The sequence below is a fragment of the Pan troglodytes genome, chromosome 17 (assembly GCF_028858775.2).
Source record: "Pan troglodytes isolate AG18354 chromosome 17, NHGRI_mPanTro3-v2.0_pri, whole genome shotgun sequence".
NCBI lineage: Eukaryota > Metazoa > Chordata > Mammalia > Primates > Hominidae > Pan > Pan troglodytes.
The window spans coordinates 61498399-61521099 of NC_072415.2; the positions used below are offsets into that span (position 1 = coordinate 61498399).

A 22701-nucleotide genomic window follows, 5' to 3' on the forward strand; every position below is an offset into this window, starting at 1 on the left:
CACCTCTGCTGTTCTGAGTACATGCTTTCTTTCAAAATGCAAAAGCGAGGCCACTCCACGCACCTCTGACAATGGTCCATTCTTAGAAGAATCACCTGTCGAAGCCGTCCTGGGAGCTATTGAATTAATTTCTACCACTTGGAAGGCAGCAGTTGTCCTGGAGAGGAAGGGCACAGCTTTTCTCTATCATCTGGCAGCCTCCTTGGAGCTGTCTGGGGAGATGGGGATGTCCTGGATGCATGTGCCTGTTTTTATTTCATTGTGGATGGTGGTGTGATCAGTACTGAGCATGGCATGCAGGAATAATTACTATTATCACTACTATTTCAACATCAATTCTGCATCATCAATAGCATTGGGCATTGTCAGAGAGCAGAATTAGAATCAGGCTTTTTGCCCAATGGGCTCTCAATTTAAACAGAAATTGCTCATGAACAGGAAGTTGCAATGGTGGTGCTGGGGAGTCTGGGCTAGGGGTTGGAAACAGGGAAATATAATTTGTATGTTTCTCTGTGTTTTGGAGGGGCAGATATCAACCTTTTGTTTCTCTCTTATGATTTGGATGATTTTTTTTTTTAACAAAAGCCATGGCAATAATAATGATGTTACGTAGAATTTAAACTTCCCAGGCAACATTTTTGCCATTATCAATGATCTCAAAACTCTGGAGAAACCAATATTTATTAAAATTGAATTCACACCTGCAAGAGACTCAGGAAAATGCTGCGACGGTCTTGGGGAAGCCTGGAGTGATGGGAGTGAGTGACTTTGCTCCTCTAATGCTCCTTGTTTGCTTATTTCCTCCTGAGCAAGTATCTTGTTTCTGTGTGTCCTGATTCGTTGTCAATAAAGACGCTTCTGTCTCACTCTCTTTCATGTCTCCTCTGTGTGAACTGCTGACCACCACCCAGTACCAGTTCTAGAGAAATCTTCCCAAATGAGCAATTTCATTCATGCTTTCCCCTTCCTAGAATTCTTGACCACTTCCCTATTGGGCTGTCACTTCAAAGCTAAACGCTTCAGCCAGGTCTCCCAAAATTTTGGAATCTGCTTCCCTCCCATTCCTTCAGCTTACTCTTTGGTCTCAGAAACTCTACTTTCTTGTTAGCCCACAAGCTCATCTTGCAACCTTTTGCTCTGGGGCTCTGGTCATGTTTCTTCCCTTGGCTGCCATGACCACCCTTCCCTTCCATGTATGTAACACCACCCGCTGTCCTGCATGGCCATTCTCTCCTGCTTCTGAGGCCTTTCCTGGGGGTGTCCTTCCAATGACCCTGCCTCCTGTGAACATCTCTGGTACTGATGGTCTTATGGGTGTATGTCCCCCCAAATTTGTATGTTAAAGCCCTTTATTAGTCAGGATTCTCCAAAGAAACAGAACAAATTGTGTGTGTGTATGATATACACATATGATATACATATATAAAATATATACACACATACATGTATAATATATACATATAACACATATACAACATATACATACATGTATATATTATATATGTATATATTGTATATATGTATATATAATACATACATATATGTGTATATTGTATATATACACATATGTATATATAATATATACAGTATATACACATATGTATATATAATATCTACAGTATATACATATATGTACATATATAAAATATATGTATATATTATATATAATATATACCTATATGTACATGTATGTATATGTTATATATAATATATACATATATGTATATATAGGTATATATTATATACATGTATGTTATATGTAATACATGTAATATATATAATATATACCTGTATACAATATATACATATGTCTATATTATGTAAGTATATTATATATGTATATGTAAATATGTATATATAATATATACATATATGTATATATGTATATGTAAATATGTGTATATAATATATACATATGTATATATGTATATGTATACATTGTATATATTATATATGTATATTATATATAATATATACATACATATTATATATGTATATATTATATATGTATATATGTATATATTATATATAATACATGTTCATATTATATATAATACACATGTATATATAATACATGTACATATTATATATAATATGTACATGTATTATATATGTATGTGTATTATATATAATATGAACATGTATTATATATAATATGAACATGTATTATATATGTACATGTATTATATATAATATGCACATGTATTATATATAATATATACATGTATTATATAATATATACATATATATGTATGTATATATGTATACATACATATATATTATATGTATACATACATATATGTATACATTACATATATAATACATATACATGTATTATATATGTATATATTATATATAATATATACATAAACATATCCAGTATGTTTATACATACATATTATATATACATAATACGTAATATATATGTTTATATGTAATATATAGTTTAATATATGTATATATGCTTGTATATGTATACATAGTATATTACATATTATATGGTGTGTATATATTATATATAATATATCATACACACACAATTGGTGATATATGTGATACTTAAATATACACACATTTATATGTATATATGTGTGTATATACACACGTGGTATATATAGAATATAGATATATATAAATTATATAAATGTGTGTATATATAATATGGATTTCATATATATCTTATATGTGTGTGTATACATAAAAATATTTATAAAAAAAGAGATTTAGTATAGGAATTGGCTTACATGACTATGGAAGCCAAGAAATCCCACAATCTGCCATCTGTAAGCAGGAGAACCAGGAAAGCCAGTGGTGTCACTGAGTCTGAGTCTCATGTCCTGAGATCCAGGGAAGCCAACAATGTAACTTCTAGTCTAAGGCCAAAGACCTGAGACCTGGGGGTGGAGGGGGACACTGGTGTAAGCTCTGGGGTCCAAAGGCCCAAGAATCAGGAGCTCCAATGTCCAAGGGCAGGAGAAGATGGGTGTCCCAGCTCAAAAAGAAGAGAGAGTGAATTTGCCCTTTCTCTGTCTTTTTGCTCTATTCAGGCCTTCAGTGGCTTGGATGATGCCCACCCACATTGTTGAGGGTGATCTTCTTTGCTCAGTCCACTGACTCAAAAACATCCTCATAGACACACCTGGAAATAATGATTTCCCAGCTATTTGGGCATCCCTTAACCCAATCAAGTTGACACATAAAATTAACCATCATAAGCCCTAATTCCCAGTACCTCAATGTGACTATGTTTGGAGACAGGGCATTTAGAGATGTGATGAAGTTAAAATGAGGCCATTAGGGTGGGCCCTAATTCAATCTGACTGGTATCGTTGTAAGACAAGGAAACTGGAACAACATAAAAAGAGACCCTAGGGGTATGTACACACATCTTGCCAGCAGCAGAAGAGAATGCTTGTTTTTTCTCAGCATTGTCACTATGAGGCTTTAACATTTTTTGTTTTGTGTTTGGAAATCTAATAAGGGAAAATCATATTTCTATGTTTTGATTTGCATTTATTCATTAATAAGGTTAAGCATTGCTTCAAAAGTTTGTCCACCATTCATGTTTTTATTTTCCTGAACTCTTCTTCATAACCTTTGTTCATTTCTATGTTGCTTAACTTTTTATTACATAAATAATATTTATAAATTAAATAACATTGTCTTTTGATCTCATATGTTGCAAATATTTTTCCAGTTTGTGATTTGTCCTCAACTTTGCTTATGACTTTTTGTTTTGTCACATTTATTAAAAAAATGTAGTCAACTTTATTGTCCTTTTCTTTTGTGGCTTCTGAGCTCGTTATTTTAAAAATCTAAATGGGGTTTTTAGATTTGTAGATTAGGGAAATGCACAAAAACATTTCGGAGGACATCATCCACGTGTTTTGTAAAATTTTCCATGATATCCTTGAGAGTAAAATGGAGAAATGAGGGTTGGATGATAATATACATCAAAGTGTCTTTATAATTTACTCAATAATGCAAACTATAAATGTACATGAAGAGTGCTGATTAATGGATCCTTGTCAGCTTGGATTCCTTTGGCCTTGATGAAGATAAAAGGTATAATTCGCCTATTTTCAGATAGCAGAAAGGTCAAGGTGTGATATTTAATTCCCTGGATAACATAATCAAGATTTAAGAAGATCTTGACAGGCCAAAACACTGAGTTTAAAAATAAAACAAGTCAAATTTAAAAGAGATAAATATTTGTATTTTTTTACAGTTCAAGTATACAAGAACAGATGGGAAGTCCTGGAATACCAGAAATTCATATAAATAACAACTTCAACAAAATTTTAGTTCATAGTGAGTTAATGGTATACTAGGAAAAGCAAGAAAGCCAGTGTGGTCTTAGGTTCTTTCTGGCTTACTCAACAATATTTAATTTTAAAAAATTTAAATTCTGATAGACTTGCAGAGATTTGCAAAAAGGGTACAGAAATCCCCTTTCATCTAGATTTCTTCAATGGTAACATCTTCTGTAACTACAATACAATGTTAAAATCAGAAAATCGACATTTTTACATGCTACGGATCTTATCCATGACTCAGCAGTTTTTATATTCACTTATTTGTGTATGCGTGTATAGTTCCAAGCAATTTTATCATATGTATAGACTCTTGTATTCTTAACAGTTTTTAACTGGTAAGCAAAGTAAGGAAGAACAGACTTATCTATAGAGAAAAATTCATATATGTATTTCAGGAAAATTAAGCCTGGAATTTAACCTAAGTGACATATCCCAGATACAAGTGGGGACATGGGGTGAACTTATACAAAGTCCTCCTAGTGTATCTTGGTGATGCTTTATTTGCATTATCTCATCTAGTTCCCAGGGCTATGCTTAAGCTGTAGATAGCCAAATTGTGGAACTGAAAGAAAATGAGACTTTTAGCAATAATTTTAAAGGTATCTTAAAGGCCTGTCATGCAACAAAAGGCTATAATGTGTCATTCTAGTGGTCATTAAGAGAGATTGGAGGCAGTTACAAGGCCAACTTTAACTCAGGGAAATTTTTGCTAGCAAGGAGAGCTGTAAAACAGTGGCATTTGGCTGCCATGATAGCAACAGGCAGAAATTATTCAAGCAGAGGTAGAGTGATCACATTTCAAGAGGGGGTTACAGGGGATTCTTAAACTCATTAAAGTTTGGATTATAAGACTAAAAAATTCTAGGACTCTGTGTGGATGAATATCATAAAGAAGCTGGGATATTCGAGAGGATGGGTTTTTCTCTGTATTCCTGATTGGGGAAAGAAGAAGAGGGGAAGGAAAGGGAGAGAGAAGAGGCTAAGGAGGAAGAAGGAGGGGATGATCCTAGTGGTACACATGCAGTAAAGAGATAACACAAATATTTTTATTTCTGGCACCTTACTCATCAACTTTATAAGGAACAAAGATTGTATTCAGTTATGGTGCCTATTAATTATTAAGATAATGATAGCAGTTTGATAGGTATTTCTGTTACTCTGTCATTCTCTCTTCTTTGCCTTTCTCTTTCTCTCTCTCTTTTTTTTTTTTTTGAGATGGAGTCTTGCTCCATCACCCAGGCTGGAGTGCAGTGGTGCGAGCTTGGCTCACTGAAACCTCTGCCTCCCGGGTTCAAGCACTTCTCCTGCCTCAGCCTCCCAAGTAGCTGGGATTACAGGCGTGCACCACCATGCCCGGCTAATTTTTCTATTTTTAGTAGAGAGGGGTTTCACCATGTTGGCCAAGCTGGTCTCGAACTCCTGACCTCGTGATCCACCCAGCTCAGCCTCCCAAAGTGCTGGGATTACAGGTGTGAGCCACTGCGCCTGGCTCTCTCTTTCTCTCTTTTCTAAGTTGATGATACATGTTTCACCCTAAATAAAGTACATCTTGTAGGCTGCTGATACTGTTTTGACTGATTTTTCTAATTTAGCTTGAACAGACATGGGTTATTTGCTGGTAAGTTTGCATGTGTATTTATGTGACACAGGTTGGTAGTGTTATTTGTGTGTATGTTTATGTGACACGTGTTTGTTGATGGTCAAGATCTACGGAAACTGGGGTTATGGAGAGGGGGCTGCTGTCATGCTCTGAGGCCTGGTGTAATTAGAGCCTGTGTAAGAGTGAATGCCTCTCCAGTGGAGCTATAAAAAAGACAGCCTGCTCTAAAATCATCTTGAGGGAAAGAAAAGTTGTCAGGTGTATCAGTTTGCATTTTGTCCAATTGGATATAATAGAACACCCAAATATAAAGACTTAAGCAAATGGAGATTTATTTATTTTTCACATAACAAGAAGCTGAGAGGTAGCATTTCTCAGCTTTAGTTCAGTGGCTTATTGATGTTAAGGCTCATATCTCTTTAATTTTCCTGGTTCTTTTCTCATGGTTGCAAGATAGCTGCTACAGCTCCAGTAGCCATGTAACCATTCCAGGAAGGGACAAGAGAGAGGAAAGAAGGGCAAAAGAGGAAGGATAAAGAGGAAGGGTTGACATAAACTTTTACTGGGAAATGCAAATGCCTTCCTAGATCCTTCTCTTGCAGACTTCCACTCTCGTTTCATTGGCCAGAATTTTCTATCCACAATTAATGGGATACAAAATTTGACTGAGACATTTGTACAATGCTTTAATAATATGATAGGAACCAAGACGGGAACAGAGAGATTTCTGTAGCTTTCAGATGGTTTAAGGACATTGATCTGTAAGGATGGACTATGGAACTCAGAGATTAGCTCGACCTTTATTTATATCATCTGCCTTTTATATGCACATGTCTGGGATAAAAGAAGGAAGGTAGGAGGATAAGGATTTTGATAACTCCACCGAAATGAAAGCCGTACAGGATATGAACTAGGTCATGAAAACTCTCCTTGTGGTATTGCTGCAGCCATTCTCTGGAAAAAAATCAATTTATGTGAACAATTTCTTCATAGTCTCTCTGATTTTTATTGTAAACATGGTGAGATGATGTTCTGGGCTGTTGCATTTTGGAATCAAAGTAGCTTTCAGAAGATCCTCTGTGTACATTTGAGAGTTGTATTTTAGTAATTGAGACCAGAGCTTGACTCCTTGTGTCCACGATGCCACTAAATTAAATTAAGTATTTCGTGGAAAGAACAATGAAAGCCCAAATTCTGTTATTATGCTGTTTACTTAATATGTATGAGCCTGCAGATCTTTTAAGTGTTAATGTAAAACAGACATTGCATTTGTAGGCTTCAATTGCTGGTTTTAGAAAATGTGTTTAGTAATGTAACTTTGATTGTTTAAGGGGACGGGTGAGGGAGGTTTGAATTAGCTCATTTTAAAATATAGGGAACCTAAGGGACAGGAGAATTAAGGAACTTGTCCCAGGTTTCCCAAGTGAAGCTGAGATTCAAAGTGCATCTTGTCTGCTCTGGCATCCATGGGACTTCCTCTTCATTAGGAGGAGGCCGTGAACTACTGCCAAACTCCATGAAGTAAGGAGAATTAGGTGTTGCTAGGTACATGAATGAGGCTCAGATTGAAAAGACTGTTCTCTAGGCCAGAGGTCACAGTGGTTTGGTGTTGGTTCTCTGTCCCTCTGATTTAGTATATGTGTATGATAAAGTGATTTAGATGAGAGTTCATGAGATCGGTTTTGATGGCAACTGATGACCTTTGCTGTGGGTCTGGGTGCTCTCTGCCTGTTACTGCTTCCCAACACAAAGGGGACACCAGCCTCAGATATCTGTCCTTCTAGATGGGCTAGTACCCCATAGACTCTTGGCAAGCCCTTATACAGCAGCTGCCACTGCATATCCAGCCACTTGGCATGCACCAGCCTGTCAGCCCAGTATCATCCGGGGAGGACACAGCCCCATTACCCCTCAGCTCTCCCCACCCACCCCAGAGAGGAGACTGAACATTTTCAAAGGAGCTTTTATTAAGGGGTGATTAAAAAAAGGAGAAAGGGTATAAAAAGTGAGGTGCATTGAGCTGAATGAAGTATTTCTGGCCACAGATGAGCTGAGCCAGTACATCTCATTTTTCTTCATTTTCATCCTGTCTAAGGGACCATGTTCTGAAGCCTGTCCTTGGAAGTTTCCCATTTTCTTCTCCCTTGTGGTGCCCATCCCCTCTAGCACAGAGGAGCAGCAGATGTGGTGGACAAGCATGTGCCAGGGCAAGTTTTGAGCATCCACTTGCATTCAAAGGCTTTTCTTTTTGAATGGCAAAGGCTGGTTTTCCCGTGTTTTTTTTTTTTTTTTTTTTTTTTTCAAACCATGACTTGTGGATGGATATTAATAGTACTAGTAAAAATAAAAATAAAATAAACAGAAAGGTTTTACTTGCATTCCTGTTTTCATGTCCAACTCTCTAGTGTCAGGTTTGACACTCTTCAAAACAAACCATTTTATATTCTATATACACATACACACACATATCATTTTCACATCCATGTGTGTATGCATCTGATACATATACACACATATAGCTCTGTGTTTGTGCCATGGTTCTTGAGAGTGCTGGAGTAATGGATTGAGCTTATCTTTATCCATTTCTTTTCAAGCTCCCCTTCCTGCTTTAGGTAATGTAGCTGTACCTATCACGAGCCATTAAAATGGACATATTCTTGGGCTGGGCGTGGTGGCTCATGCTTGTAATCGCAGCACTTTGGGAGGCTGAGGCAGGCAGATCACTTGAGATCAGGAGTTCAAGAGCAGCTTGGCCAATGTGATGAAACCCCGTCTCTACTAAAAACACAAAAATTAGTCGGGTGTGGTGGCGCACACCTGTAATCCCAGCTACTCAGGAGCCTGAGGTGGGAGAATCGCTTCAACACAGGAGGCGGAGGTTGCAGCGAGCAAAGATTGTGCCACTGCACTCCAGCCTGGGCAACAGAGCTAGACTCCATCTCAAAAAAAAAAAAAAAAGACATGCTCTTGGACACAGTAATTCCTTCTTGGGAAATTATATCAAGGAAATCACTTAAAAGAAAGAGAAAGTTATAAAATACATTGATTTTTTTTAAACATATGTGGTGTAGTAATTTATAGTTTACAAGGACTTTTCACACATATTATTTCATTTCATCTCAAAAACAATCCTCCAAGGTAGCCGGCTTTATTGTTTTTCTCTCATAGTTTATAAATAAGGAAATGGGCTTAGAAAGTGTGATTTCTTTAAGGTTTCAGACCTAAGTGAGTGGTAGAGTTTGGAAAGTTTTGTTTATTTTGGAAGCAGAGAAATCCAACCAGGAGATAGGGCACTACTCAAAAAGATCCACAGCAAAGCACATGTGCTTTGAAAGAGAAAATGAGAAATCCAGGTCTTGAGACTCCAAGTTTAGTGTCTCTCTACTACTCAATCACCATTCCCAGTGGAGGAACTTGTTATTAACCTATGTTGTGCCAACCTGATGAACATCATAGAATCTCTACATACTGTAATAACAGAGACTATGAAACAGAATGAAAAAGTGTTTATAGTATAATTTAAGTTATAACATAATATAAAAAGGTTGCATTTATATATAAATGTATAATGTATGTATATTTAAAGATAAAAATTAGAAGACAACATGGAAAAATAAGAAACAGTTGTGTTAACGGGATTGGAACTACATTTTCATATTTTTTCCATAAATATCTATCTATTCTATAGATAATTCTATCTATTCTATAGATATCTATCTGTTCTATAGATAGAATTAAAAATAAATTAAAATAAATAAATAAATAAAATAAATAAATAAAAATAAAATAAATTAAAAATTCACATAGTAATAAAAACAAACACCTGAGTGGAAGTACTGGGCTGAGTTCATGCCTAATTCCATTTAATCACAACTTCATGGGGTAGATATTATAATTTCCATTTTGCAGATTTCCACATCCCCATGTCTTAGGATGGTTAAATAACTTCTCCAAGGTTATAAAGCTACAAATCAAGACAGGGAGGACCTGGGTTTTTTCTCTGCTTCTTTCTATCCTAGATAGCAACAATTCTTCAATGTGTGTCACGCAAAGGGGACCATAGATCGTTAAATTGTCTAACTCATTTTTCATGTTGTGTTTACATGGACTCCCTTTTTTGTTTGTTTTTTTTTTGATCATGGAAGAACTTTAGTTGATTGACAGACATTAGCATTCACAGAGTAGGTGATTACTTAGAATTTTTTGTGGACCATCCACCAATACTTGATGAAATGCATTGAAGAAGTAGGAATTTACAATCTTCTTTGCAAAACAAAGATCTGGAATAGCAGAGGCTGCTCTGAGGGATGATTCTGAGTGTGTTGCTGAGACCTGGTCCTCTACATGTTTAACAACAGCATTGACCAGAATTTTAGCTCACATGGTAGGGGCATTTGACAATCTATGAACTGCAGAAGGTGAAACTGTACCTCACATAGTAAGGAACAGTGCTAGCCCCAGGCCTTTTTTTACACCCAGGAAGAAAGCCAGTGTTTTATTGCTCGGTCTGAATTGGTAGAATAAGTGTCTCAGTTCTCTATGTCAGTTTGCCCAAGATTTAAATGTTTTTGTTATGAAAAGTTGTATTCGCCCTGCAGAAAGTAGTGTGAGTTTCTTGGTTATCATGGGGTTGGGGTTTTTCCAGTGGTGTAAAATTCTTCCCAAGACCCGAGTGATGAACTCACTGTAGAAATCTCCTTCTCTGTTGCAGGTTACAGCATAGCTTGTCTGTAGGAATAGATTTCTCTTTGAAAGAGAGATTTACAGAAGGTCTTGGAGAATGGGACACAAAGTTGTCTTTCACATGCCTCCAGTGAAAGAGCTGGCTCCCAAATTCTTCTCCTTCACAGGATGGGGTTTTAATCTGCAGACTCAGGTCCCTCCATCCTTATCTTTCCCCTTTTTCTCTTTCAAAACACGTGTACTTTCGAGAGCTTTCTTGTGGATCTTTTTGATTAATGTCCTGTTTTCCTTTGTTGGGTTTCCCTGCTTTCCAAACAAAGCAAAATAGAATCACCCCACTCTGACTTCCCCGACTCCCTGCTTTTGTTTACTGTACTGTTTTTTAAATCTTTTTTTTTTTTTCCCCCTGAAACAAGAGTCTCACTCTGTCACCCAGGCTGGAGTGCAGTGGAGTGATCTTGCTTTACTGCAACCTCTGCCTCCTGGGTTCAAGCAATTCTCATGCCTCAGCCTCCTGAGTAGCTGGGATTGCAGGCACACTCCACATGTGGCTAATTTTTCTATTTTTTAGTAGAGATGGGCTTTTGTCATGTCGACCACCCTGGTCTGGAACTCTTGACCTCAGGTGGTCTGCCCACCTCCGTCTCCCAAAGTGCTGGGATTACAGGCATGGGCCACCACACCTGGCCGTTATTTTAAATCTTGAAATGTGTTCTTATTCTGGGGCTTTTCTTTGGTGTGAAAATGGGCCTAGTAGTAATTCTGCTTAGTACTATGCATGGCATTCCTCTTCTTCAAAGCACTTCAGAAAGATTAATTAATCCTCTCGATTCCCCTTGTCCTGTGGGGACAATTCGTACTTGGCCAACAATAGGAAGGAGAATGAAAATGATTCTTACTCTTTTCATAAAGGGCTTCAAGCTGCAAAGTGCATTCCCAACACCAGCTAGAATATAAAATAAGCGAGAGAAGGAAAAGGAGAGATTTTGAGAGGAAAATCCTTCTGCCTCCTTCATGAACTTCTTCATCAAGGAATTTGGTGCAGGTTCTTCAGGGGATAAATTATGTGGAGCCTGCTTTGTTGAGGACGTGAGTATGAGCTTAATCCTGAGACTAGTTTTCTTTCTTTTTTTTAACCTTTAAGTTCAGGGGTCCATGTGCAGGTTTGTTACGTAGGTAAACTTGGGTCATGGGGATTTGTTATACAGATTATTTCATCACCACTAGGTAGTAAGCCTAGTACCCATTAGTTATTCTAAGCCAAGTTTTCCTTCTGATTTAAAATCATGGAATGTTAGAGGATTCAGATCTTAGAGATGCAGTAAGTCAACCCCTTGACTTTACAGATGCAAAAACTAAGGCTGACAAAGGTAGATTATATCAAGGTCACACAGGGCTAGAGTGGTTTTTTCCTTGGCCTGCCCTTGCTGTGTCTGTTAGATGACATGTCTGCTCATCTTGAAGGTCTTATGAGAATGGATTAGTTATATTGCTGGCCACTGCTAGGCTTAGCTGTTTGCATGGGGTTCCTGAGTAAAGGGGAGGTGACTTGCTGTAGCCATTCCCGCTGGTGTGGCAAAGAAAGATAGAAGAACCATTGTTGTGTAAAAATGCTCTCTTAGTACATTTGGGGAAAATGGGATATAGAATAATCATTCATCTTCAGAGAGAGTCAATGGTTATTTGATTTAAACAAACATTCCATTATGGTATTCACTGTAGCAAATTCTGTAATTATAAGTTTTATGGCAACTCCCATTACTAAACCATTTTCATCCCTCTCCTAGCTGTCTGAAAAACTGTAAATTTTTGGGGAATTTTTGTGGCTAGACCCTGTCTGGTAGAGAATGGATGGCTTCTGGGAGCACAAGGAAGGAAAGAAAATCTCATTAGCTGCCTCTGAGTTATTGTGGAATGGGAAGAAATGTTCTAAGCATATTCCTTTTTCAGTTTGCAAAAGAGTTGAATGTTTTTCTTCTCTGTATTGTAAAATTGTGAAAAAGGAGGCAGAGAGATCCAATTTTCAAAGTTGCATAGAACCACTAAGAATAGCTGAGAAAAAAGATGCTTTAATGAGTTACTTCTAAGCACACTGTGACACGGCTGCTCAGGATTTCAGCATCTACCCTGCTAATGTTTAAGTTTTGTATTTTCCTCTGCTCTGTGTTAATTATTGTGTCCTTGGAATCTTGAGTTCTTGGAATTAGATGAAGGAATTGCATTCCTAGCTTGGGGAAGAGAGGCTTGGCAGGCAACCTAGGTTGTGGTCATTTCTGTGGTGGTAGGACCTACCCTTAGGGTTAAGTGGATCAACTTGGTTTTGTACATGGTTGATGTAATGCCACATGCCAATGTGCCAACAAACACATTTTGAGAACACATAGTTCTGGAACAGGATTCAAGACACTCAAAAAATCTTTCCTCATCCTCTCTCGAAATGTAACTTTTTTTTTTTTTTGAGTCGGAGTCTCGCTCTGTCACCCTGGTTGGAGTGCAGTGGCTCGATCTCGGCTCACTGCAAGCTCCGCCTCCCAGGTTCATGCCATTCTACTGCCTCAGCCTCCCGAGTAGCTGCAACTACAGGCGCTCACCACCACGCCCGGCTAATTTTTTGTATTTTTAGTAGGTTTCACCTTGTTAGCCAGGATGGTCTCGATCTCCTGACTTCGTGATCTGCCCGCCTCAGCCTCCCAAAGTGTTGGGATTACAGGCATGAGCCACTGCGCCCAGCCGAAATGTAACTTTTATGACTCAATCATGAGCAGACTCTTCATCTTCAAGTCACTCTCTTGATTGTCTTCTCTGTGTGTTGTGTTTTTGACTCTGAGTTCCCTCACCCTGTCATTCCTTGTATCCTAATTCTAGTCACCTTTCAAGGATTACCTCAGTTTCTTAGCTTCATCTATTCCCAACCTCCCTAAACCCCATCATCTTAGACTATAAGTCTTCATTTTCAAAATTCAGAGAGCATTTACTTGCTGTACTATTTGATTAAGATATTTGCTTAAAATGTTTTATATGGTTTGCACATCATTTTATATGCATTGCTTGTCTCCCTATCTGGAGTGTCAGTGCTTTGGGGACAGGGACTGTCTTCTTTAATGAATCTGATTTTAGTATCTAGAGGAATTCTAGGACATAGTGTTTGCTTACTCAACAGTTTTGAGTTGTAATACAGTATGTATGAAAATGTCTTATTTCCCTTATAAGCTCTATAAGCTCCATTAGTATTTCATCTTTGGTGCCTTAAACTCATTTGATGCTTAATAAATATTTGTTAAGTGAATTATTTGTGATCACCTGAGCTTTTCAGGGAGGCTATTTGTCTTCAGCTTCTACCCAAATCTCCAGATGCTTCTCATCTCTTTTATAGGCATTAATGACTCTACTTCTGATGGAAGATTTTCACAGCTACCACTTATTATTTGTAGTGATTATAGGTATAGAGGATTATTTTTGGATGCTGTTGCCTTTCCTCTAACGCCCAGGTCTTTGTAAAAATTATTTCTATGCCAAGTGCCCATTTGTGCACTTTTTTCTTAATCTTTCCTACATACATGGACACAAATGAAAACTATAGTATTCCTGCCATGTTCTGCATGCCTCTTCTTTGTGATATGACTTCCAGAGTCCTTAAACTTTGTTTGAAAATATGTGGGGATAAAAATATTGAATGAAAGTGTTCTCAAAGCACTGACCTATATAATATGAAATAAAAATTACCACAGCCATCTCCTTGCCACCACCTCTTCTTCCCTAATGCTGCGGAGCCACAGCCGTCCAGCTGTCTATTTCCCCAATGCTGCGGAGCCACAGCCATCCAGCTGTCTATTTCCCCAATGCCGTGGAGCCACAGCCGTCCAGCTGTCTATTTCCCTAATGCTGTGGAGCCACAGCCGTCCAGCTGTCTATTTCCCTAATGCTGCAGAGTCACAGCCGTCCAGCTGTCTATTTCCCTAATGCTGCAGAGTCACAGCCGTCCAGCTGTCTGGTGTTTTCAGGTGGTCCTCCTGCATTCTTCCTCTTCACCCTGTGGCATCACGGAGGCTCTGCCTAAGGGCCTGAAATCCTGGCTGCTCTGTTGACCTGGTTAACCTTTCTTAAAAATTTATTATCTTACTTTAAAAAAAGCTCACAAGTATTATTTCCTAAAGTAATAATAAACATATTTTTTAGTTGAATTCTCTTATTGCCCTTTAACTATTCCTTCACTCATGTAATTATTAATATATAATTTACTTAATTCCTCAGATATATATATATATATATATATATATATATATATATATATAAATTTTTTTTTGAGACAGAGTCTCACTCTGTTGCCCAGGCTGGAGTGCAGTGGCATGATCTCATCTCACTGCAACCTCAGCCTCCCAGGTTCAAACGATTCTCCTGCCTCAGCCACCAGAGTAGCTGGGACTACAGGTGTGCGCCACCATGCCGGGATAATTTTTGTATTTTTAATAGAGATGGGGTTTCATCATGTTGGCCAAACTGGTCTCAAGCTGCTGACCTCAAGTCAGCCTCCCAAGGTGCAGGGATTACAGGTGTGAGCCACTGTGCCTGGCCCTAAATATCGTGAAGTATACAAATAGGAAAGGATTTTTTGTTTCTCTCTTTATTTATCAAACTTTTATTCAGGTTTGGGAGGTAGGCAGGATGGAGTAGATTGAGGCAGGAGAGGGCATCAAGAACAGGGAGGCCCATGCAGCAGAGCAGAGAGGCTGGGAGGACAGCAGGAGCTTGGGAACCCAATGTACCTGCCTTGAACCTCAGCTCTAATGCTAGCAGCTGTGTACCCTTTCCATTTCAAAATCCTATTGTTTGACTTCTTATTATTGAATGGTAGCATTCTTTATATATTATGGCTACAAGTCCTTTGCCATATATGTAAACTGTAAATAATTTCTCCAAGCCTGTGACTTTTCTTTTTTATTAATATTATTCTGTGATTTTTAGTGGAAAACTAAAAAAAAAAACAAAAAACAAAAAATAAATAAAAGGATGTATCTTGTTCCTGCTTCCTGGAGGTTGGCCATCTAGAAGGTGGCTTGAACAGCATTGGAGTAAAGGATCTGAGAAATAACACAGAGGCAGAGGCTGCACATCTGGAGTCTGGGGTCTTGGAGAAAAGAACTGTTTGTTATGACTGGAGTAATCCTTAAATGAAACCTTGATGGTTGAGTAGAGGAAGAAACAGGTGGAGTGGGAGTTAGGGAAGACTGTTAGAGAGAGGCCAAGGAGAGAGCAGGAACAAAGACCAACAGTAAAAGTGCATGAATGGTTTAGGGAGAGGCAGGCTGGCAGGATGTCGTGTGTGTGTGTGTGTGTGCAAAACGAAACAGAATAAATCAAAACACGGAGACACTTTTTTTTTCCCTGAAGTAAAGAAGCAATACTCAATCCGCTGTTTTATTTCTTGTAGCTGAAATTATTAACATGGGAATATCACTAGCATTTTTCCCATAGATGGACCGAAAATGCTGATGCCAATGCCAAGGAAAAAAGTGTCTTGAAAAAGCAGCCTTGGACGTGGAGTTACCAAATCATCCGAAGTGGCTCCTGGATCGGGTGGAGGAGCCAGGCTGCAGAAATGCAGTTCATCGCAGGAGTTTTCCTGAACAGAGAAAAGTCTCCACAGAATAGCAAAAATAGCAAAAACTCGAAGTCAAGGGTCTTGAGGTATAAATTTTCTGTGTGACCCCAGGGAAATCGTTTCATCTTTCTAGGTCTTCGCATCCTCACCTGAAAAATAAAGTGCTTGGCTAAGAAAGGCTTGAGGTTTTATTTGGCTCATTCTGTGGTTCTCTAGGTCAGTGTTTTTAAAGCTTCCTCACGTATCTGCTGCGTTCAGGAGCCTTAGTCCCAAAGAGTCAGTATTGGGTGGTAACTGCACTTTTCAGTGAGACTCTCATGTTCCACACTAGGCCCCCAAGGATTCTTCTGCAGGTAATCCATGCTGAGAAAATCTGCAAAGTCTTTCCAGCCTGGTCCAGTCCACACTTGTTTTGCCCTTTCCAACTCTAGACTATTGATTCCTGGAGGACGAAGAACTATTTTTAGCCTTCTTTTTCTGCACTGAGTCTCAGGCAGTGTCAGACTTACTTATTTTAGGAAATCTTTATTGAGACCTCCTGGATGCCAGGTATTGGGGTCACAAAGACAAAAGTTCCCTTAAGGATTACTGTCCAATTGGAAGGACATACATGCAAATGAATATATGCCTGGAAATTTGTTGATTGATTAAATGGGCATTTAATATATTTTTTTCAAACCCAGAGACCTAAATATTTACTGATCTTTCCCTACCATCCCATTAAATAACAGTCCTCCAGGATCTTTGAAGGAATATAAGCTCATGGAAGGGCAGAGATCATATCAGTCATTCTCATCCTTTTATAGGTACTTTTGTTAAGAGTCAACTGTGGCACAGATCATTACTTTACCTAGATCTTAATCCTAACAACAATATTTTTATGGAGAAGGAAACTGAGGCTCAGTGAGGCTAAGCCATCTGGCCAAGGTCATACAATAAGAGGCAGAGCTCAGAGTGGAACCCAGTGTGATATATCAAAATACAGTCTGCACATCTTTCTTCCAAAGCATTTTTCCTGTAGCAATTAAGTGTGCCTGTAACTTTTCAGCTAACCTCCAGAAAGTTAAGATGGCTGTGTCTTTTATAAGATATAATTATTTGAGAAACAAGTGACTAAAACTTGCAAAATCTGCAGGAAAGAACTTCTAGGCTCTTTGGAGTTTTTTTGCCCTGCACCAACATCCTCTCAAAGGCAAAGAACAGCAATTATGATAAAAGAGACCAGAAAGTGAAAGGAATAAACAATGTAGCGATTGCTCTGGGAAAACTGTAGCTCATTTTTATTTTGATAATGACCTCTAATCTTCCCAGGGGAATTTTGAGCATGTATCTTATCTTAAAACATTTTTTTGAACTTTGGCACTTTTATTGCCTTTACAAGAACAGCTATGATTAAGGGATGACTCTCTTAGTTGCAATGGATGAAACAATTAAATGTGTTTACCTGCTGACATTCCAAACCACTTCTTGATAGGAAACAAAGGTGTGAAACAGCTCTGGTGTTTATGTGAACATAATTTTTTTCTAAATATTATTTTTTTTTGTTTTGCACCCTGCTTAGAATGTACTTTTGATTTTCTTGAGTTTAGATGAGGTTGACAATCATGATGTAAATCCAGATCGAAATAGAATTCCTGTTGCCATTTTAAGTTTATAATGTTTAACTACCTAATAATGGCTGGAAATTAAGTCTGGAATCACACCCAAGTTATACTACATATTCAATCAGGCTGAATTTGACGTTAATGATATGACTAGGAGGAGCTAGGAAACAAATTCTTTTTTTTTTTTTTTTTTTTTTTTCTCATTTCATGAGGCACCCTATACCAGCAGTAAAATGTTTCTTAAATCAGAGGAAAGAATTGACCTTACAGTTTCCTTTTTTTTCTGAGATGGAGTCTCACTCTGTCTCCCAGGCTGGAGTGCAGTGGTGCAATCTCAGCTCACTGCAACCTCCGCCTCCCGGGTTCAAGCGATTCTCCTACTTCAGCCTCCCAAGTAGCTGGGATTACATGTGTGTGCCACCACAGCCAGCTACTTTTTATATTTTTAGTAGAGACAGGGTTTCGCCATGTTGGCTATGCTGGTCTCAAACTCCTAACCTCAGGTGATCCGCCAGTCTTGGCCTCCCAAAGTGCTGGCATTACAGGTATGAGCCACTGCGCCCGGCCAGTTCCTTTTAAAACTTGATCTAGAACGCTCTTGATTTTGGAATTATAATGCTTAATATTTTCCTCAATTATGACTGCCCAGATTTAGCCAAGGGCAATTAGAAGAGGAAAGACTGACTTCATCTTGACCCCTGGGGCCAGAGCTACTATGGCAAGGCCAACTTCAACCCGTATGGAAGATGTGGCTGCTGAGAGCTTCCTATAGAGCCCCTGACATAGGATAAAGGGAAAATATGTCTGTTTTAAATCATACTAACATTGTGATAAAGTAATATTATGTCCTTTGAAGGACCTAAAATAGTGCTAAATTGTATCATGACCAAGAAACATTTGTTTAGCATTTACTCTGTGCCAGGCACTAAACTAGGTATGAAGGATATAAAACTAAATAAGGTGTAATGTTTGTCTTCAAAGAGTTTCTTTATCCTGCAAGAAATTAGAGATGGCTAAATTTTAAAAAATTTTTATTAAGGTATTTTTATTTTTTTTTAATTCATAAAATCCAGATCCTGCACAAGATAGCTGGACTTCTCTAAGGAATCAGAATTATAAGGAAAACATATTGATTGTTTCCCTTTGTTAGTGAAAATAATACATTCAGATTTGAAATGGTCAATTGTTCACAGTGATTTTTGGCTGTTATGAATAAAGCTGTTATGAACATATGTGTAAGTCTTTGCATGGACATATATTTTCATTTCCCTTTGGCAAATACCTTGGAATGGAAATTGTTAGGTCATGTAATATGTATATATTTACATTTATGAGAAACTGCCAAACTTTCTGAAATGGTTGTCCTGTTTTACACTCCTGCCTGTAATGCATGAGAAGTCTAGTTGATTCATATGGACACCAACACTTAGTATTATTAGTCCTTTCACTTTTAATCATTCTAGTGGATGTGCAGAGATATTTCATTGTGGTTTTAATTTGCATTTCCAGGTAACTGTTGATAATGAGCATCTTCTTATGTGCTCATTGGTCATTCAAATAGCTTATTTTGTAAAGTGTCTTTTGCTCATTTTGAAATTGTATTGTTTGACTTATTGAGTTGTAGTGTTCTTTATATATTTTGGATACAAGTCCTTTGCCATGTATGTAAATTGTAAATATTTTCTCCCAGCCTGTGCTTTACGTTTTCATTTTTTCAGCAGTATTTTTCAGTAAACAAGAGTTTAAAGTCCAATTTGTCTTTTTTTCTTTTTATGATTTATGCTTTTTGTGTTCTATATTAAAAATCTTGGCTTCCCTCAAGGTCATCACAAAGATTTCTCCTATTTTTTTAATAGAAGTTTTATTTTCTATGTTTAGACCTATGATATATTTTTAATCAACTTTTGCATATAGTACGAGGTAAGGGTCAAGGTTTATTTTATCCATATGGATATCTAATTGCTTCAGCTCCAGTTATTGAAAACACTATCCTTTCTCTTCATTGAATTTCCCTGGCACCCTTGTTGAAAACCAGGTTACCATGTATTTGTCGTTCTATTTATGGACACTTTTCTGCTCTATTGATTTGTAAATCTTCCCCACCCCCACAATACCACACTATCTTGCATACTAGGTTTATAATAAGTTGTCATATCAGATAATGTACCTGGTCTCCTAAACTTTTTTTCCTTAAAAGTTATTTTGATATTCACGGTTTTTGCATTTTCATTTTCATTTTAGAGTATTTGCCAATTTCTATAAAATGCTGCTAGAATTTTGATTGAGATATGATTAAATCTGTAGATTAATTTGAGGAGAATTGACGTCTTAACATATGGAGTCTTCCAATCCCTATGTATGGCATGAATCTCCATTTATTTAAGTCTTTTTAGTTTCTTCCAGCAATGTTTTATTGGTTTCAGTTACAGGTCTTGTATATATTTTGCTAAATTTATTCTTAATTTTTAAATGTTTTTGCATGATACTATATATGGTATGTTTTAAAATTTCAATTTTTAATTGGTTATTGCTAGTATATTGAATACATTAACTTTTGTATATTGGCCTTGTATCCTGAGACTTTGCTAAGCTCACTTTTAGATCTTTTTGTAGACTTTCTAGGAATTTCTGTGTATATGATCATGATGCTTGCAAATACTTTTAATTCATTCCTTCTAATCTGTATACGTCTTTTTCTGTTTCTTTCCTTATTGTGCTGCCTAAGGTCTCCAGTATAATGTGGGACAGAAGTGGTGAGAGTGGACATCCTTGCCTTGTTTGCTATCTTAGCAAACAAAAAGTGTTGAGCTTTTTATCACAAAATATAATGTTGGCTGTACATTTTTTTTTGGTAGATGCCATTTGTCAAGTTGCTAATTTGCTGAGGGGGGTGTATGTGTGTATGTGTGTTTTGCTGTAAATGGGTGTTGAATTTCACCAAATTTTTTCTGCATCTATTGAGAAGACATATTACTTTTCCCTTTTAGTCTTTTGATATGGTGAATTTCATTGATTTTTGAATTCAAATCACTATTGTTTCTTTCATGTGCGTACGTGTGAAAGACCACCAAACAGGCTTTGCGTGAGCAATAAAGCTTTTTAATCACCTGGGGGCAGGTGGGCTGAGTCTGAAAAGAGAGTCAGCGAAGGGAGATAGGGGTGGGGCAGTTTTATAGGATTTGGGTAGGTAAAGGAAAATTACAGTCAAAGGGGTTGTTCTCTGGCGGGCAGGAGTGGGGGTCGCAAGGTGCTCAGTGGGGGAGCTTTTTGAGCCAGGATGAGCCAGGAAAAGGACTTTCACAAGGTAATGTCATCACTTAAGACAAGGACTGGCCATTTTCACTTCTTTTGTGGTGGAATGTCATCAGTTAAGGTGGGGCAGGGTATTTTTACTTCTTTTGTGATTCTTCAGTTACTTCAGGCCATCTGGGCCTATATATACGTGCAAGTCACAGGGGATGCGATGGCTTGGCTTGGGCTCAGAGGCCTGACAGTTTCCATTCATAAACTCTTTTTGGCCATTGTAATAGTTCATTTTAGTGTCAACTTGATAGGCCCAAGGGATATCCAGACAGCTCTGGAAAAACATTATTTCTGGATGTGTCTGTGAGGGTATTTCAGAACAGATTAGCATTTGAATCAATGGACCAAGCAAAGAAGATCTGCCCTCACCAGTGTGGGCTGGCATCATCTAATCCATTAAGGGCCCAAATAGAACAAAAAGACAGAGGAAGCACAAATTTTCTCTCTCTCCCTTTTTTTTTTTTTTTTTTTTTTTTGAGCTGGGACATCCATCTTCTCCTGCCTTTAGACATCTGAGTTTCTGGTTCTTGAGCCTTTAGACTCCAGGACTTACACAGGTGGCTGCTCCCTACCCTGCCAACCCATGACCCCTCTGGCCCTGGGTTCTCAGACCTTTGGCCTTGGACTGGAAATTACACTATTGATTTCCCTGGTTCTCAGGCCTTCAGACCCAGGCTGAGTTATACCATTGGCTTTCACGGTTCTGCAGCTTGCAGATGGTGCATCATGGGACTTTTTGGCCACTGTAATCACATGAGCCAGTTCCCATAATAAAGCTCGTCTTATATATCTGTATATATTCTACTGGCCAATTTCTCTGGAGATGCCTAGTACAGCCATGCTGTGTTATACTTTATGTATATATTTAATTTGCTATATTTTGTTAAAGATTTTTGTTTCTATGTTTATGAGTATACTGGTGTACAGTTTCATATTCCTTGTGATGTCTTTCTTTGGCTGATTTTAGTATGAAGTCAATGCAGGCTTACTCCTTGTTTTTGTTGATATCCTCAACTCAATCTGTCTGCTTGGACACCGGCTGTATGCTTTCTCTTCTTGACCTTTGCTCATTTTAACTCTGAATTTTATCTTCCCATTTGGTCCTGTGCCTGGTACTTATTTGCTACTAGTGGGCTTCTGGTTGAACTTCTCAAGACATTTGGAATCATCACACCTTTAGGAAGAGGGTCCAGGACCTGGTTTATCATGTTTTTCTCCATCCTACATACCAATTGGTCATAGCTTTCCAAGACCCAGAGGACAAATGTACTGGCAGATATTCTGAGAAAAAGAAATCAGATGAAAACTAATGTTCTAAGTTTCATGCGCGTCCGTGTGAAGAGACCACCAAACAGGCTTTGTGTGAGCAACATGGCTGTTTATTTCACCTGGGTGCAGGTGGGCTGAGTCCGAAAAGAGAGTCAGCAAAGGGAGATAGGGGTGGGGCCGTTTTATAGCATTTGGGAAGGTAATGGAAAATTACAGTCAAAGGGGGTTCTCTGGTGGGCAGGGGTGGATCTCACAAAGTACATTCTCAAGGGTGGGGAGAATTACAAAGAACCTTCTTAAGGGTGGGGGAGATTACAAAGTACATTG

The 22701-nt window shown here is 37.9% G+C and overlaps 1 long non-coding RNA gene across 1 annotated transcript in view; it reads left to right on the forward strand.

Moving 5' to 3' along the window:
- Positions 1–19555, forward strand: part of LOC134808611 (uncharacterized) — a 77864-nt gene extending 58309 nt beyond the window's left edge. Inside the window, exon 2 of the long non-coding RNA XR_010151941.1 lies at positions 16072–19555. This is a non-coding gene — a long non-coding RNA (uncharacterized LOC134808611). The remainder of the gene's footprint in view (positions 1–16071) is intronic.
- Positions 19556–22701: the final 3146 nt, after the last annotated feature.